The sequence below is a fragment of the Mesoplodon mirus genome (assembly GCF_964341445.2).
Source record: "Mesoplodon mirus genome assembly, chromosome: 12".
Taxonomy (NCBI): domain Eukaryota; kingdom Metazoa; phylum Chordata; class Mammalia; order Artiodactyla; family Ziphiidae; genus Mesoplodon; species Mesoplodon mirus.
Window position 1 is genome coordinate 67,675,470 of NC_138988.1, and position 18,447 is coordinate 67,693,916.

The following is an 18,447-nucleotide window of genomic DNA, read 5'->3' on the forward strand; positions in this document are numbered from 1 at the left end:
GAGAGGCCCACGTACCGAAAAAAAAAAGTGTCATTGGGGACTTCCCTGGTGGCACAGTGGCTAAGAATCCACCTGCCAATTCAGGGGACACGGTTCAAGCCCTGGTCCGGGAAGATCCCACATGCAGTGGAGCAACTAAGCCTATGTGCCACAACTACTGAGGCTGCATGCCACAACCACTGGAGCCCTCATGCCTAGAGCCTGTGCTCCGCAACAAGAGAAGCCACTGCAATGAGAAGCCCGCACACCGCAAAAAAGAGTAGCCCCCGCTTGTTGCAACTAGAGAAAGCCCATGTGCAGCAACGAAGACCCAACACAGCCAAAAAAAAATAATAAATAAATAAATTTTAAAAAATGTCCAAGCTTCCTCCCCAGTAGAAAAGGACATTCTGAGCTTTTCTCCTGAGAACGTTCAATATTTTCCTTGTCCTTTCATATTTTATTCAGTATTTCTCATGGGTGAACTAGGGGCTGACAAAGCACTAAAATCCCCCAGGCAAACCTCAGATTCCAACTCCAATCTAGCCATTTGTGGTGTGTCAGTTAAGGGACTGGATTAAATATAATTTATACATACACATTTACAAATATAGACATATCGCAGAGAGAAAAACAAATGATTCCACCCCTTTGGATAGTTATTGTCACATATAACAAAACTGTTGAAAGATCGTCCTGCTCTGCCTGGTTTTTCCCTCTGCAAAATTGGGAAGCAAACTACTTTTGCTTTGTACCTCATCTGCTATCAGACCTCTGAACCTCCAATTGGTCCTCCCTTCCTTCACAGGGAACCATCCCTCATCTCATTCCCCCACTGAGCTGAAACATTTATGGACAATTAAAGTGTTACCTGAAAATGTGTCAGTGGTGTTTTTTCCCCAGGGTCATTAGCATTATAAAAGGGGACTTGAAGGCCACTCTGGACACAGATATATCTGGGAAGAAGAAGGGGAGTTTACAAAAGCAAGTTGCATTTGAAACGATCTTCAGGTTCCTTAAAATTTCTATAGGAAATTCCAAGAAGCCTAGAAGCTTTTAGGTAAACTGAGACCAAACCCCTCACTACACTCCCACATCATTATTTTACCTCAGCCTTGAGCTTCACAACAACTTGTGAGGTGGGCTGAGTCCTCTTCTCCAGACCAGGAGACTCCCTGGGAAAGGGAAGCAATTCCCTCAGGGTTCAGTAACTGGAAGTTGGGGAATTTAGAAGTTCAGCTGTGTCACCTAACTTACGGCCCCATGACACCTTCTTCCAGAAAAGCCTTTTAACCAACAGGGTTTCATGAGCCATCATCCTAACCAATAGAGAGGGATTAAGAGCCATTAGAGTTAAGTTTGCTTCTGGAAAATTCTTTTCTTCTTACCTTTTCCTTCTTTTTTAATTTTTAATTTTTATTTTTGGCTGCGTTGGGTATTCGTTGCGGCGCGCGGGCTTCTCATTGCAGTGGCTTCTCTCATTGCGGAGCACGGCACGCGTGCTTCAGCAGTTGTGGCGCACGGGCTCAGTTGCTCCACAGCATGTGGGATCTGCCAGGGCCAGGGCTCGAACCCGTGTCCCCTGCATTGGCAGGCGGACTCCCAATCACTGCGCCACCAGGGAAGCCCTGTTTTTTTGTTTTTTGACCGTGCCAAGTGGCTTGCGGGTTCTTAGTTCCCCGACCAGGGATTGAACTTGGGCCCTAGTCAGTGAGAGCTCCAAGTCCTAACCACTGGACTGCTAGGGAATTCCCTTCTTACCTTTTCTAGTTTTCATTTTAGTCTCACTTCTGCTGGGTCACTTCTTGACCCTTCTGAAGGTGCTGATGGTAACTGCAAACTTCCACAACCTTTGATTTCAAATTTTCTTCCCACATTTATTTTCCTGTCCGATCATGGGTGGTAGTGGCAGCAACAAGAGGCGACTTGGGGAGAACTTTAGCCTCCCGACCCATCAACCTCTCCAAATAAACACACAATTTAACTAGAAAGAGTGCTAGGGAAATGCAACTTCATAACAATTTCCAAAAATCAGAGTCCCCGAGTTTCATACCTCCAAGGGGTATCATTTACATAAAATGTAGAGTAAGGGATGCCCCTGGAATTGCACAAGAAGGGAGACTTGCCTAACCACCTTCCAAAGAGACTGTCTCTCCTAAGAACCCCTATTACAGAAATTCCGGGGCCAGTGATGATAAGTGGTAAGAAAACAGGACTTCCCAGGATCTGGCAGGTACCAGCAGAAAGGATTCAAGTCACAGAAATGACTAATGTAACAGGGAAATGGAACGGGACTGTAAGATGAGACAGGTAAGGTCCAGAGTCTGGGAGTTAGTCAGCAAATAGCACAATTAAGCAGAGCCTAACATTGATCCTGGGCAGAGGGAAGGCTGATTGGACTTTGGTCTTGCATGGAGAAGAGAGGAGCTCTGAACCCACTCATGATGACCTGAGCCACATAGAAGTCCAAGGTCTACAAATCACCACCAGAAATGCTGGGAGGGCATCTCACAAGAATGAGCAAAAGTTGCAAGTTTGAGGGAAGGCTTCAGTAAAAGTTGCAATCTGTTTCAAGTGGATTCAAATTTTGAACTGGAGGAACTTCCCTGGTGGCCCAGAGGTTTAAAATCTTCCTTGCAATACAGGGGACACAGGTTCAATCTCTGTTCAGGGAACTAAGATACCACATGCCTTGGGGCAACTAAGTCTGTGCGCCACAACTGAGCCTTTGTGCTACAACTAGAGAGAAGCCTGCACACTGCAACGAAGTGCCCATGTGCCACAGCTAAGACTCAATGCAGCCAATAAATAAATAAACATAAAAATTTTTTTCTTTGATCTGGAGTCTTGAGTTTTAACTCTACTGCGTTCCAAATCTGCTAGTTTGTAAAAACCAAGAGAATTTGGACATCTACTAATCTAAAAGAAGAATAATTTTGCTACACCATCATGAATTACATTGCTTACCAAATTTGCTAAACTTCTCAACTCTGGCCACAAACTGGAAGATTAAACCACCCTCTGTGCTGGTGGGACAAATCATGGTTTGATTGTATGTAGGAAGTGGAGTCTATGCAAGCGGCAGGTCCCAAATTCTGGCAGCAGGTGTCCACTTCCAGACTGAAAGGGATGTTTCTATCGAGCAGAAAAGAAATGATCATGCATGCCTCTTTGGAGGAGTCCACCCTACTCCTGTTCATAGCTCGCACTGTTCTGTCTTTCAGGTCACCAGGAGGCCCAGAATGTCCCCCGCTGGGCCTCTCTGGACAGGCCTTAGTTGGGCCACCTCAAAGTACTGTGGCCTAGAGTATGGGGAAAGTTGTGAGCTCTGGACAGCTGTTACATCTGACCTCCCCTGGACACCACTCCTTCATCTTCCTCTAAATTCAGGAGTAGAGAATAGACCTCTTAGCCAGCTTTGTTGTAAGTGTGCCAACACCTGTTGTTATGAGAGGGGCCATCTCTGCAACCCCAGGGGGCTCAGGGGTGCCTTCACTGCCTCAATATGTATATATATATATATATCTCAATATATATATATACCTCAATATACCTCTGCATTGAGGTATATTTTGCAAAATGACACTTTGTAACCCATTGCTCTTCACGTTACATGCTGCCTCCTGGGCCCTGCTCCAAGACCTTGATCTTTCTTTCTGATGAAACAAATCTACATTACATTGTGGGCAGAGAGCAATGAACAAATGGGCAGCACATGGAAAGGTTTGGAATGAATAGTCCCCACCACTAGCCAGGGAACTGATAGAACTAGTGCCATAAGAGACATGGGAAGTTAACTGACATTAAGAATAAGCGTTTACGGTTTACTAAGTGCCAGGCACTTTGCTACACATCATGGACATTATGTGCTTCAATTACTACAACAGCCCTGTGTGGTATTATTGTCTCCATTTGATGAATGAGAAAACCGAGGATTTTAAATAAACTGCTCAAGTTGAAATAGTTAGTATGGCAGAGCCAGAGCTGGATGTTCACTGACCTGTTTTATTTTCCTTTTGACCACACAGAAAGACTGCATTTTCCAGATCTCTATGTATTTAGATGGGACCATGTGATTGAGTTCTGGTCAACAGAGTGTAGATGTGATATACTCCATTTCCAGGTTTAAAACAGTCCACCCAAACTTTCATTCTCTCTTTCTTATTTGCACAGCTAGAAGCCAAGGACTCACCCCACCCCCTCCTCCCTCTCAAGGACAGAGCCCAGACCCCTGAGTAACTGCTTGGAGGAGAGTGTCTCAAGGGAGCGGACTGGTGTACATTACACTGTAATTGCAATAACAAATAAACCTTGGTTGTGCTAAGCTGCTGACGTTTCAGGGGTTTATTTGTCACTACTGCATAACCTACCTACACTGAGTAAAACAGCTAGGTGAGTTGTAGCCAAGATTTTTGTGCAGGTCTGTCTGACTTCAACCAATCTTAACCACCTTCTTACAACTAGCACAGAAGGATCTGCAGAGAATTTCTTTCTTTCTTTCTTTTTAAAAAATATTTATTTATTTACTTATTTATTTGGCTGTGCCGAGTCTTTAGTTGCGGCATGCGGGATCTAGTTCCCTGACCAGGGATCAAACCCGCGTGCCCTGCACTGGAAGCACAGAGTCTTAACCAGCGGACCACCAGGGAAGTCCCTGGAGAGAATTTCTAATCTTTAACTCTGCTACTAAGCTTGTGTGGGATATTAGGTGAGTCCCTTAAATAACTCAGTTTTTTCATTTGTCCAATGAGAATAAAAACATCTGCTCTTCCAACCCCACAGGGTTATTGCAAAGATCAAATAAGACAATAGTTATGACATAATTTGGAAAAGAAGCATCATCCAAATGCGAAGAAGTATTATTACCTAACTCATTTTCCTGCCTCTGGTTAGGAATCTATCCTACTGACCTTAGAACTGGTATGAAACTTTTTCTTATATTGTTGCAGCAAAAATAGAAATGAGACTTTTCTGATAAACAAGGAAAATAAGGAAACAATAAACAGGCTTGGAAACAGCATAAACAGGCCTGAAAGAGTTAAGCAATCTTGGTTATTCTTTAGCTGTTACTACTAACAAACACTTGTAGCTAGACTTGTCCTTCACAAAGCTAATTACTCTCTGACTCCATATGAATTACACTCTATACCTGGCATCTTCTCCCCCTACACTCCCTTGTAGCACTCGTCATTTCAGAAAAAAGGTCACAGTCCGATAACTTCAGGGACACCAGACCCCATTGCTGAGCCACCTGATGCCAGCTTTGGCCATGAATTTACAGAAGAAAAGAAAAAAAAAGCAAGACTTCATTACTTTGAGCCTTATCACCTACCCCAGACCACAAGCCCTGGGTTATAAGCCTCTCTCTATTCCCCAGGGAGAGGGGCACAGTTCTTGAGGCAGAAGCCTGCTGTGTTCTCTCTGTCTGGCAAAGAATAAAGCTACTTTTTTCTTGTTCCTCCAAAACTCTGTCTCCATATTTCTTTTTGGCATCAGTGCACAAACAGCCAAGATTTTGGGGACTTCCCTGGTGGTCCAGGGGTTAAGAATCTGCCTTCCAATGCAGGGGACACAGGTTCGGTTTCTGGTCAGGGAACTAAGATCCCACATGCCTTGGGGCAACTAAGCCAGAGCGCCGCAACTACTGAGCCCGCGTTCTCTGGAGCCCGAGCGCCACAACTAGAGACAAGCCCTTGCACTGCAATGAAATACTCGGAGTGCTGCAACTAAGACCCGACACAGCTAATAAATAAATTAAAATATTAAAAAATAAAACAGAGGGCCTCCCTGGTGGCGCAAGTGGTTGAGAGTCCGCCTGCCGATGCAGGGGATACGGGTTCGTGCCCCGGTCTGGGAGGATCCCATATGCCGCGGAGCGGCTGGGCCCGTGAGCCATGGCCGCTGGGCCTGAGCATCCGGAGCCTGTGCTCCGCAACGGGGGAGGCCACAACAGTGAGAGGCCCGCATACCGCAAAAAGAAAAAAAAAAAAAAACAAAAAAAAAAAAACAGAGAGAGCCAAGATTTTGGCATCAATATCCCTGCCTCTATTATCCCTAATAGTTATTTTTTTGGTACCTTTAAATTTTAGCATAATCAAACCTAATGACTTGCAAAAGTAGTACAAGGAGCAGGAATTCCCTGATGGTCCAGTGGTTAGGACTTGGCACTCTCACTGCGGTAGCCTAGGTTCAATCCCTGGGTGGGGAACTAAGATTCCTGCAAGCTGTGGGGTGGCCAAAAAAAAAAAATAGTACTAGGAGCTCCTGTACACCTTTTATCCAGATTTCCTAATTGTTGATACTTCATCCCATTATATATATATATATTTCTGATTTACTCAAAACTAAGTTGGAGACATTGTGTGCTCTACCACTCCAGGGGCACTATGACCCTCCCAACACTGTGATTTCAGCCCAGTGAAAACTGATTTTGGACTTCTGACCTCCAGAGCTGTAAGAGAACAAATGTGTGTTATTCTAATGCACCAAACATGTGGTCATTTGTTTCCACAGCCATAGGAAATTTATACAATCCATATTCAAAATTTGGTAAGTGTCCGGATAGTATCCATTTTAAGACCCGGTGCAGCCTAAATAAATAAATAAATAAATAAATAAATATTTTAAAAGATAGATGTGCTATAAGGAAAATCTCCTTCTTCTTCCCCAGTTATTTACATAGTTATTTACTGATGCCAGAATAAATTTATGGAACCAATATGTCATCTGCCAATATCAACAGTGTTCATGTGGGTGAATGTTCTCTAGTATGTCTGCCACCACTGCCTATGTCCCCAGGGTGAGCTGCGGCCACCCCCCCTCACCTCTCCAGGAGATTCTTCAAGACAAGCAGTCTCATCCAGATCTCATCAAACATGAACTACTGTTTTTCTTCATCAAGTGTCCAAAAGCTCTCTCTCCTTGCCCTCTGTGTATGGGGACCAGTTTTGGATTTCACCAGAGGAACTCCTAAGTTTGCAAACCAACAGTGACTACAGTTAATAATACTGGCTTGTATATTGAAAGTTGCTAAGAGAGTAAATCTTGAAAGTTCTCTTAGCAAGAAAAAAATTTGTAAGTATGTATGGTGATGGATGTTAATTAGACTTACTGTGGTGATCATTTCACAATATCTACAAATATGGAGTCATTACGCATTTCTTTTTTTTTTTTTTTGGCCACACCACATGGCATGTGGGATCCTAGCTCCCTGACCAGGGATCAAACCCACGTCTCCCACACTGGAAGCACAGAGTCTTAACCACTGGACCACCAGGGAAGTCCCGGAGTCTTTATGGTGTATTCCTGAAACTAACATAATGTTATATGTCAATTACATATCAATTAAAATAATAATTTTTAAAAGTAAAAATAATAAAAAAGAATAGACTCATGGATAAATGTAAGACCGGACACTATAAAACTCTTAGAGGAAAACACAGGCAGAACACTCTTTGACATTAATCACAGCAAGATCTTTTTTGATCCACTTCTTTGAGTAATGGAAATAAAAACAAAAATAAACAAATGGGACCTAATGAAACTTAAAAGCTTTTGCACAGCAAAGGAAACCATAAACAAGATGAAAAGACAACCCTCAGAATGGAAGAAAATATTTGCAAACGAATCAACGGACAAAGGATTAATCTCCAAAATATATAAACAGCTCATACAGCTCAATATTAAAAAAACAAACAACCCAATCCAAAAATGGGTAGAAGACCTAAATAGACATTTCTCCCAAGAGGACATACAGATGGCCAAGAAGCACATGAAAAGCTGCTCGACATCACTAATTATTAGAGAAATGCAAATCATATATATGGAATTTAAGGGAAAAAAATGTCATGAAGAACATAGGGGTAAGACAGGAATAAAGACACAGACCTACTAGAGAATGGACTTGAGGATATGGGGAGGGGGAAGGGTAAGCTGTGACAAAGTGAAAGAGTGGCATGGACATATATACACTACCAAATGTAAGGTAGATAGCTAGTGGGAAGCAGCCGCATAGCACAGGGAGATCAGCTCGGTGCTTTGTGACCGCCTGGAGGGGTGGGATAGGGAGGGTGGGAGGGAGACGCAAAAGGGAGGGGATATGGGAACATATGTATATGTATAACTGATTAAATTTGTTATAAATCAAAAAAAAAAAACTACAATGAGGTATCACCTCACACCGGTTAGAATGGGCATCATCAGAAAATCTACAAACAACAAATGCTGGAGAGGATGTGGAGAGAAGGGAACCCTCTTGCACTGTTGGTGGGAATGTAAATTGATACAGCCACTATGGAGAACAGTATGGAGGTTCCTTAAAAAACTAAAAATAGAATTACCATATGATGCAGCAATCCCACTACTGGGCATATACCCAGAGAAAACCATAATTCAAAAAGACACACGCCAATGTTATTGCAGCACTATTTACAATAGCCAGATCATGGAAGCAACCTAAATGCCCATCGACAGATGAATGGATAAAGAAGATGTGATACATATATACAATGGAATATTACTCAGCCATAAAAAGGAATGAAATTGGGTCATTTGTTGAGATGTGGATGGATCTAGAGACTGTCATACAGAGTGAAGTAAGTCAGAAAGAGAAAAACAAATACCGTATATTAACGCATGTATGTGGAATCTAGAAAAATGGTACAGATGAACGGGTTTGCAGGGCAGAAGTTGAGACACAGATGTAGAGAGCAAACGTATGGACACCAAGGGGGAAAAGCCATGAGGGGGTGGGGATGGTGGTGTGATGAATTGGGCGATTGGAATTGACATGTACACACTGATGTGTATAAAATTCATGACTAATAAGAACCTGCTGGGGCTTCCCTGGTGGCGCAGTGGTTGAGAGTCCACCTGCCGATGCAGGGGACACGGGTTCGTGCCCCGGTCCGGGAGGATCCCACATGCCGCGGAGAGGCTGGGACCGTGAGCCATGGCTGCTGAGCCTGCGCGTCCGGAGCCTGTGCTCCGCAACGGGAGAGGCCACAACAGTGAGAGGCCCGCATACCGAAAAAAAAAAAAAAAAAGAACCTGCTGTATAAAAATGTAAATAAAATAAAATTCAAAAATTCAAAAAAAAAACAACTAAACTTTCTTTGGGTTATTTGTATGGAAATACGTTAATATAAATGTTTCAGACATTACATGAAATTCCTAAAAATCTTGTATGTTCTGGTATAATGTTATGTCATAATTGTAGTTATTATTTTAAAATGTATATCTCAGAAATAACTAAATTTCCTTGTCAATTGCATTATTATGAACTTTCATCAAATCTTAAACCGTGGTCATTTCTAAGTCTTTTGTCATTTACAAGTCTTTGTCATTTACAGACAGCTCTGGGTGTACTCTGATGCTTTTGCAAAAATCTTCCTATAAAAGAGTTTCATCTTCAAGGAATTCATGGAAAAGACTGACAAGTACAGGTTTCTGGTAACTATACTGCTGAAGTAAATGAATAAGCATTTTCAGAACTCTAATGGAAAACTGATGAATTCATAAAAGTGCTAACAAAAGATCAAGATGGGGCTTCCCTGGCGGCACAGTGGTTGAGGGTCCGCCTGCCGATGCACGGGACACGGGTTCGTGCCCCGGTCCAGGGAGATCCCACATGCCGCGGAGCGGCTGGGCCCGTGAGCCATGGCCGTTGAGCCTGCAGTCCGGAACTGTGCTCCGCAAAGGGAGAGGCCACAACAACGAGAGGCCCGCGTACCGCAAAAAAAAAAAAAAAAAAAAAAAAAGATCAAGATGAAAAAAAAATTAATTACATGGGACTGAGTGAACTGATGAAGATGATGGTAATTTTTGTGACTGTTTGAATAAAAATAAATACATAAATAAGTAAAACAGCAAAAAAAAATTGTACTTAATTTTTTTTTTTTTTTTTTTTTTTTTTGCGGTACGCGGGCCTCTCACTGTTGTGGCCTCTCCCGTTGCAGAGCACAGGCTCCGGACGCGCAGGCTCAGCGGCCATGGCTCACGGGCCCTGCCACTCCGCGGCATGTGGGATCTTCCTGGACCGGGGCACGAACCCGTGTCCCCTGCATCGGCAGGCGGACTCTCAACCACTGCACCACCAGGGAAGCTCTGGCAAGTGGATTCTTAACCACTGCACCGCCAGGGAAGTCCCCCAACACCTTTTTAATAGTCAGGTTTACTGAAGTATAAATTATACACAATAAGGTTCACCTTTTAATGGAGCCTCTCCTTTTATGTGGAAGGCCTTCCAGCTGGGGGTTTGTAGTACTTGGTGCTTTGAAGTACATATTTGAATAAATCAGGTTCATCCATTGCAGTAAGGGAGTTACTGGGAGGGGCTTACACTCAGGTAGAGATTTTGAAGGTCTCAGGTCTACAGGCAGTGTGTTCAACGGAAAGAGTGTAAGTACTGGACTCTATTGGGATTCAACTCCTGTCTTTGGCAGTATTAAGTAGGTATTTTGTTCAGATCACATCGCCTCTTTGGGTATCGGTTTCCTTATTACCAAAAAATCCTCAAAATCAAATCCCATCAGATAATATAATGAAAGCACACTGTTTATTGGTGACAGAGACTAGGTGCTTTAGTAAATGTTAGCTGCCCCTTTCTGCAGTAAAAGCCACGTCACTAAAAACAACATGCCGGGGACAGCAGAATGGGGTGTGTGTGCGTGTGTTTGTGTGTGTGCGTCTCATTCTGAGCCACGACCTCAGGTCCTGCTGGAGTATTAAGCCACAAAGAGGCCACTTATGTTTCTGTTTCCAGCTTTCCAGTTTGGCCCCCCTAGATTCAGACTGAAAGCTTCCTCTGCTAATAAAATGGGCTCACAGGGAAAATATCATATTTGTCTAAGAGAAGACATTCTAAGAGTGAGTAATAACTCTTTTTTATTTTTTAAATTTTTATTTGTTTTTAACATTTTTATTGGAGTATAATAACCCTTTTTTAATAAGGAGCTACTCAAAACCACCCCAACAAATCTGTTCTTCTGCCTTGGTGATTAGTGGCTGACCCAGCTTCCTCCTGATACCATGGCCTGTTGGTCCAACAGCCTTCAATTAATGAAGAGGTTCAAAAAAAGAACTTGCTCCTCAGGCCCTAGGACTTTGGGCTTCTCTATTCCCAACACTGTACCCTCTGCTTTCTGTGAGGAAGGCAAGACAATCACAACAGAACTAATAAATAATTATTCCTCCTCACTCGCCAGGCAAAAATGGATGGGGTCTGCTGACATCCTGTAGGTGCCAGGTGGGCACCCTCATTATGGTCCTAGTGTTGTTTTCACTTGCCCAGGTTAGGTGGTGAAAGCCTCGTCTCCAGTCATTGGCCTTGGAAATCAGGAGCTCCCTCACCTCCCAGTTGATTTCACTTGCAGGGTAGAATGGGCTAAATGTTGGGTGAGGTCCTCAGGAACTCCCCTTCCTCTCACCAGCCACAGCCATGAGTTCCCAGCCACAGCTGTGTTTACACCCTGCTGGGGGGCCTGGCGTGAACTTCCACAACTGGGGTCCTATGTTCTGCTGTTGTTTCCAAACAAAAGATCAAGTTTTATTGCAGCCAATTAAGCAGACTGTGCTCTTTTCCCCATGGGGGCCCGGCGTGCAATGGCTGCAAACAGCAGCCTCCTTGGTAGTGCATGCAGCCTGTTGTCTGTATGGGTTGCCCTAAGGGACCTTGGAGACAGCCCTTTCCAGTGGACATTCATGACTGGCATGCTGTCCCCAGTCTAGGCTCCAGACAGGTATGTGCGGTGCCTTTGGAAAGCCTTAGGGCATAGTGGCCAGGGTCCACATCGGCAAGTCATAATGTCCATCTGCACCAAGCTCCTGAACGAGGAGCATGTGATTGAGGCCCTCAGCAGGGCCAAGTTCAAGTTCCCTGGCTGCCAGAATATTCATATCTCCAAGAAGTTGAGATTTACTAAGTTTAAAATGGATGAATTTGAAAACATGGTGGCAGAAAACAGCTCATCCCAGATGACTTTGGGGTCACATATATCCCTAATCGTGCTCCTCTGGATAACTGGCGGCCCCTGCACTCATGAGAGCCTTGGCTCTGTCCTGTCCTTACTTGTGCCCACCAATAAATCCTACTTTCCTGTCCAAAAGAAAAAAAAAATAAGGATCAAGTTTTAGCTTTCTGAGTCCACTTCACTGTAGTGAGGTCTCAGTTCAAAAAGAAGTTAGGGAGGGCTTCCTTGGTGGCACAGTGGTTGAGAGTCCGCCTGCCGATGCAAGGGACACGGGCTCGTGCCCCGGTCCGGGAAGATCCCACATGCCGCGGAGCGGCTGGGCCCATGAGCCATGGCCACTGAGCCTGCGCGTCCGGAGCCTGTGTTCTGCAACGGGAGAGGCCACAACAGTGAGAGGCCCGTGTATCGCAAAAAAAAAAAAAAAAAAAGAAGTTAGGGGGTGAGGTCACAATGATAGATCCTCCCCAGTGAGACATCTATGGAAGTACAGCTTGGAGAGCAGAGGCAAGTCCACCTCCAGGTTTCAGTCTTTCCCCTGAATTTCAGGGCCCTGAGGTCTGGGACTGGAACTAAGAATTATGGATTCTGAAGTGTGCCTAATAGAAGACTCAGCAGCCATTGATGGCTGCAAAATATAAATCTCTAATTGGAAGCGAGAGGGAAAATGCCTCTAATTCCACAGCTCACCTCTTGTGTGGTTCTGAAGTGGCCCGGAAGGATGTCTGGATGTGGAATTCAAGAGATCTGGGTTTTTAGTACCAATTCTTATTACTGACAGTGCCCACACTACCCATCAATTACTGTGTGCTTACCATGTACTAAGTGCTTTAAGAAAACTATCTCGGGCTTCCCTGGTGGCGCAGTGGTTGAGAGTCCGCCTGCCGATGCAGGGGACACGGGTTCGTGCCCCGATCCCGGAAGATCCCACATGCCGCGGAGCGGCTGGGCCCGTGAGCCATGGCCGCGGAGCCTGTGTGTCCGGAGCCTGTGCTCCGCAACGGGAGAGGCCACAGCAGTGAGAGGCCCGCGTACAGCAAAAAAAAAAAAAAAAAAAAAAAAAAAAAGAAAACTATCTCATTCACTCCTCACAGCCACAAATCTATGAAGTAGGCACTATTACTGTCCCCATTTTACAGATGAGGAAGTGAAGACACAGAGAGGTTAAGCAACTTCCCCAAGGTCAAAGCAATAGGCACTTTGGATCTGGAAGCTGTGTTCATTATCACTACACAATACTACTTCTTCATGAATATTCATATACCATATAATGCTATAATTATTTGTTGAAACCTTATCTCCTACACGAAACTTGATGGTGGGCACAGTGTGTTATTTATTTCCCCATTGACAGTGGCCAACATTGACCTGAACACCAAGTGGGTGTTCAGTAAATGTTTGTTGAATAAATATTGAATAACTGAATATTACCTACTGTTCCTTAGCATTGGGGAAAGCTATGGAAAAGACGTGAGGGGAGGTGTAGGATGCTAAGGCACTAAGGACTCTAGTCCTCTGGTAGTGAAAATGGAAATTACCACCTCAAATTGGCATTTTCTTTGAGTTGGGCTTTGCAACCTGGGCTAGATATGACTAACAGTGACAGCTGTGCATACCGTTTTTGGCCCAGAATGGTTTCCTGTACTCCTACTTTGAAAACAGTACTCCCCCAGGAATTCCCTGGCAGTCCAGTGGTTAGGATTCCACACTTCCACTTCAGGGGGCATGGGTTTGATCCCTGATCTGGGAACTAAGATCCTGCAAGCCGCATGGTGCGGCCAAAAAAAATAATAAATTAGTTAATTTAAAAAAAAAGAAAAAAACAGTACTCCCCCAACACTTGGGTCTTCCCCCCTTACTCCCTGAAGTTTAAGTGACACTGTTGATTCCCACCCATCCCAACCCAAGAAGGACTCTTCACCCAAGCCTGGCCATTCAGACCCCTGCCTGGCTTTTGGCGTTATGGTGCAAGAAGAATGGAATTTTGGAGATATTTGAGGTTATCTCACTTGGTTGCATGGAGGAAGCCATGCTGCGATGTGAGAGGATGAGGCCAATGTACCAAGAAAAGCAGACATACAGAGATGAGAGATGTAGAGAGAAAGAGACTGAGTAAAATTATTTGAGACCCTGGGTCAACCAGACCTGAAGATAATCTACCCTTAGAGGTCTCAGCTCTCTAGGCCTCTGTAATCCCTATCTTCCTACACTAATGTAAGTTGGCTTTGTCATATTTAACTAAAATAATTTTATTTTTTGGCCGTGCCACATGGCATGTGGGATCTTAGTTCCCTGGACCAGGGATCGAAACCATGCCCCTTGTAGTGGAAGCACAGAGTCTTAACCATTGGACTGCCAGGGAAGTCCCTAAAATAATTTTTTAAAATCAAGTATCCTATAGTTGGATTTCCAGAAATAGAAAAAAATTGCATGGGACATACTTCTACTAAAAATTATTAATTTTTTATCTGAAATTCAAATTTAACTGGGCATTGTGTATTTAGCTGGCAACTTTACCATACTGGGATATACAACAGTGTATCAGAGGATGTACCCAACCACATGAGAAATGTAACACCTTTATCACTGCTGGAAGATTCTTTTTAGGAAAGGATAAGGTTAAGTATGTAATTTAACTGGGTAATTGAAAAATATTTTATATTAAAATAACCATAGATAAGATATGAGCTACAACAAGTAAAACAGTTGGTAGAAGCACATTAATAGACAAATCAATGGAACAAACCAAAAGCTCAGAAATGAGGTAGAGTTTATAGAGAAAATGCTAAAAGTAACATTTCAAATTAGAAGGGACAGTGATGGATTATTCATTAACTGGTGCTGGGAGGGGTAACTGGGTTACTGTTATGAAAAGAAAAATTAGGTTAGATCCCTATTATACACTTTAAAACAAATTCCAAATAGATAAAAAATATAAACATGAAAAATATGAGAGAATTTTTAAAAAACTCAGAGAGGGCTTCCCTGGTGGCGCAGTGGCTGGGAGTCCGCTTGCTGATGCAGGGGACATGGGTTCGTGCCCCAGTCTGGGAAGATCCCACATGCTGTGGAGCGGCTGGGCCCGTGAGCCATGGCTGCTGAGCCTGTGTGTCCGGAGCCTGTGCCCTGCAGCGGGAGAGGCCACAACAGTGAGAGGCCCACGTACCGCAAAAAAAAAAACCCAAAAAACCCCACAACAACTCAGAGAAAAGCCTTCACGTAAAACCCAGAAACCGTAAAAGAACAGATTAACATTTTTTAAAAATAAATTTATTTATTTATTTTTGGCTGTGTTGGGTCTTCGTTGCTGCGTTCGGGCTTTCTCTAGCTGTGGTAAGTGGGGGTTACTCTTCGTTGTGGTTCATGGGTTTCTCATTGCAGTGTCTTCTTTTGTTGTGGAGCACAGGCTCTAGGTGCGCAGGCTTCAGTAGTTGTGGCATGAGGGCTCAGTAGTTGTGGCTCACGGGCTGTAGAACACAGGCTCAGTAGTGTGGTGCATGGCTTTGTTGCTCCAAGGCATGTGGGATCTTCCTGGACCAGGGATCGAACCCGTGTCCCCTGCATTGGCAGGCAGATTCTTAACCACTGTGCCACCAGGGAAGCCCCCAGATTAACATTTGACTAACATACAAACTAAAATTTTTCATGATAAAAATCACCCCAATTAAAGCCAAAGACAAATAACAAATGGAAACATATTTGTGACTCATATTACAGGCAATGTTAATTTCCTTATATATGAAGTTCTCTACAAATCAAAAGAAAAGGATGAGGCTAACAATATAATACACAAATTAGGCAAAGGACATGAAAAGGTAGTCTATGCATAGAAGGTTCTGCAGACTCTTTAAGACTCCTAAACATGAAAAAATGCTACACTTTATTCATAAGAGAAATTAAAATTATAATACAATGACTTTTTAACCTATCAGGTTGTATATGCCCTCAAATAAATATTTATACAGAAAAACCAAACCCCAATGAATGTGGATTTGATTCCATAGAATCAGCACATCTATTTTTCCATAAAATTTTTCCTAGTAGCTATCACGTTCCTCCTGTTTGATCTAGAAATTGCCCTCCTGCTACCCCTACACTGAGCATCCCAAACAAACAACCTAAAATTATACTTATTATAGCATCAACCCTAACTTCATTACTAAGCAATAAGCTTGGTTTACAAGTGAACTCCAAAAGGACTTGAATGAACCAAATATGATAATTAGTTTAAACAAAATCAAATAATTTCAAGTCATTAAACTCATTAATTATCAGGTAAATACAACTACAATGGAGGGCAATTACACAATATTTTTCAAACTTATAAATGCAGGGCTTCCCTGATGGCACAGTGGTTAGAATCCACCTGCCAATGCAGGGGGCACAGGTTTGAGCCCTGGTCTGGGAAAGATCCCACATGCTGTGGAGTAACTAGGCCCGTGAGCCACTACTGAGCCTGCACGTCTGGAGCCTGTGCTCCGCAACAAGAGAGGCTGCGATAGTGAGAGGCCTGCGCACCATGATGAAGGGTGGCCCCCACTTGCCGCAACTAGAGAAAGCCCTCTCACAGAAACGAAGACCCAACACAGCCAAAAATTTTAAAATATATATAAAAATAAATAAATTAATTTAAAAAAAAGACCTAAGAAGAAATACATGGCAAATATCTAAAAAAAAAAAAAAAAAAAAAGATATCATACAAGAGTTCAAGGGCATTTCAAGCTTGCTTGGGATTTTCACCCTAGATCTAGGGGAATGAGAGTAACAGATGAGCTCTCTCAGTTGCCTGTGACACTCAGGAAAAGTGTGAAAAGCTCTGCTTTACAAGATAATAGAGCCTATAGGCAAGACTTGGGGGGAGATACCCCTTGGAACTAGGAGGTAAGGTCATCCTCTGAGTCCTGGAAAAGAGATCACTCTAAGGTTTTTTGTTTTTTGGTTGTGCTAGGTCTTATTTGCGGCTTGCAGGCTTCTTAGTTGTGGCATGCACGTGGGATCTAATTCCCTGACCAGGGATCGAACCCAGGCGCCCTGCATTGGGAGTGCAGAGTCTTATCCACTGTGCCACCAGGGAAGTCCCCACTCTAAATATTTAAAACAGGGAATTTAATTCACAGAATTGTTTTACGTAGGTGTTGGCAGGGATTAAAAATGAAACAGAGAACAGTGAAGTAGCCCAGAGATGAGCAATAGCAAGAAGCTACTGTCACCCTTACACTGCAGAGGCAGAAGAAGGAGGTGGTGTTACCAGAGCCCAGGGGCTGGGATCATCTGCTAGAAGCTGGAGCCAGATAGATAGGAGGAGACAGCCTGAGGTTGGAGGGTGAAGTGTGGGTAGGATGGGGTGGGCGTAGGGATGGAAGCTCTGGTTTGGGGATGGGGTGTGGGTGGGGATACTCTGGCTTCTTCCTTTTTTTTTTTTATTTTTACATCTTTATTGGAGTATAATTGCTTTACAATGGTGTGTTAGTTTCTGCTTTATAACAAAGTGAATCAGTTATACATATACATATGTTCCCATATCGCTTCCCTCTTGTGTGGCTTCTTCCTTGATCCCACCAATCTCCAGAAGTGCCTCCAATTAACGGAGGCCAGCAACTCAGTCTGGAGCCCAGGACATGCAGCTTTCCTTTATGGATCAGCCCCCACTGCCATACTGAAAGGAGCAGGGGAAGGTGAGGAATGGACTTAAGGGCAAAGCTGGCCCAGGATCAGGACAGAGAGAAAGTAGGGAAAAAATCAAAACATAATTCATGAATCCTTCCCCTTAAGAAGAATAAACTCAGGCTGTCTGCGCAAAGTGGGTTTGTAGCACTGCAACATTAAGGCCCAGACAGTTTCCCCAAAGTGTTCTTTATAGCTGGTCTGTCCAAACTAAGATCTAACCCTGGACCATACACTACATCTAGTTGTTATGTCTCTTAAAAATATTTTAATGTAGAATGACACTTTTTTTGACTTAAAGGAAAGAGGCCAGTTGTTCTATAGAATGTCCCAGCTTCTGAATCTCTTCAGCATCTTTTGTTTCCCTTTAGCTTGATCCTCTTGCCTATCCTACATACTTCATTGGATCCAAGTTAGGGCTTCCCTGGTGGCGCAGTGGTTGAATGTCTGCCTGCCTATGCAGGGGACACGGGTTTGTGCCCTGGTCTGGGAGGATCCCACATGCCGGGGAGCAACTAGGTCCGTGAGCCACAACTACTGAGGCTGCGCGTCTGGAGCTTGTGCTCCGCAACAAGTGAGGCCGCGACAGTGAGAGGCCCACGCACCGTGATGAAGCGTGGCCCCGCTCGCAGCACCTAGAGAAAGCCCTCGCACAGAAACGAAGACCCAACACAGCCAAAATTAATTAATTAATTATTTTTTAAAAAAGAATACATCATAGTTGATGGTGTCTACTTAATATTAGCCTCCCAGCAGGAGACACATAATAGCTGATTGTCCCACATTAATAATGATAAGTTTAAGCACTGTGTTAAGGTGGTAAAAGCCTGATAACTTC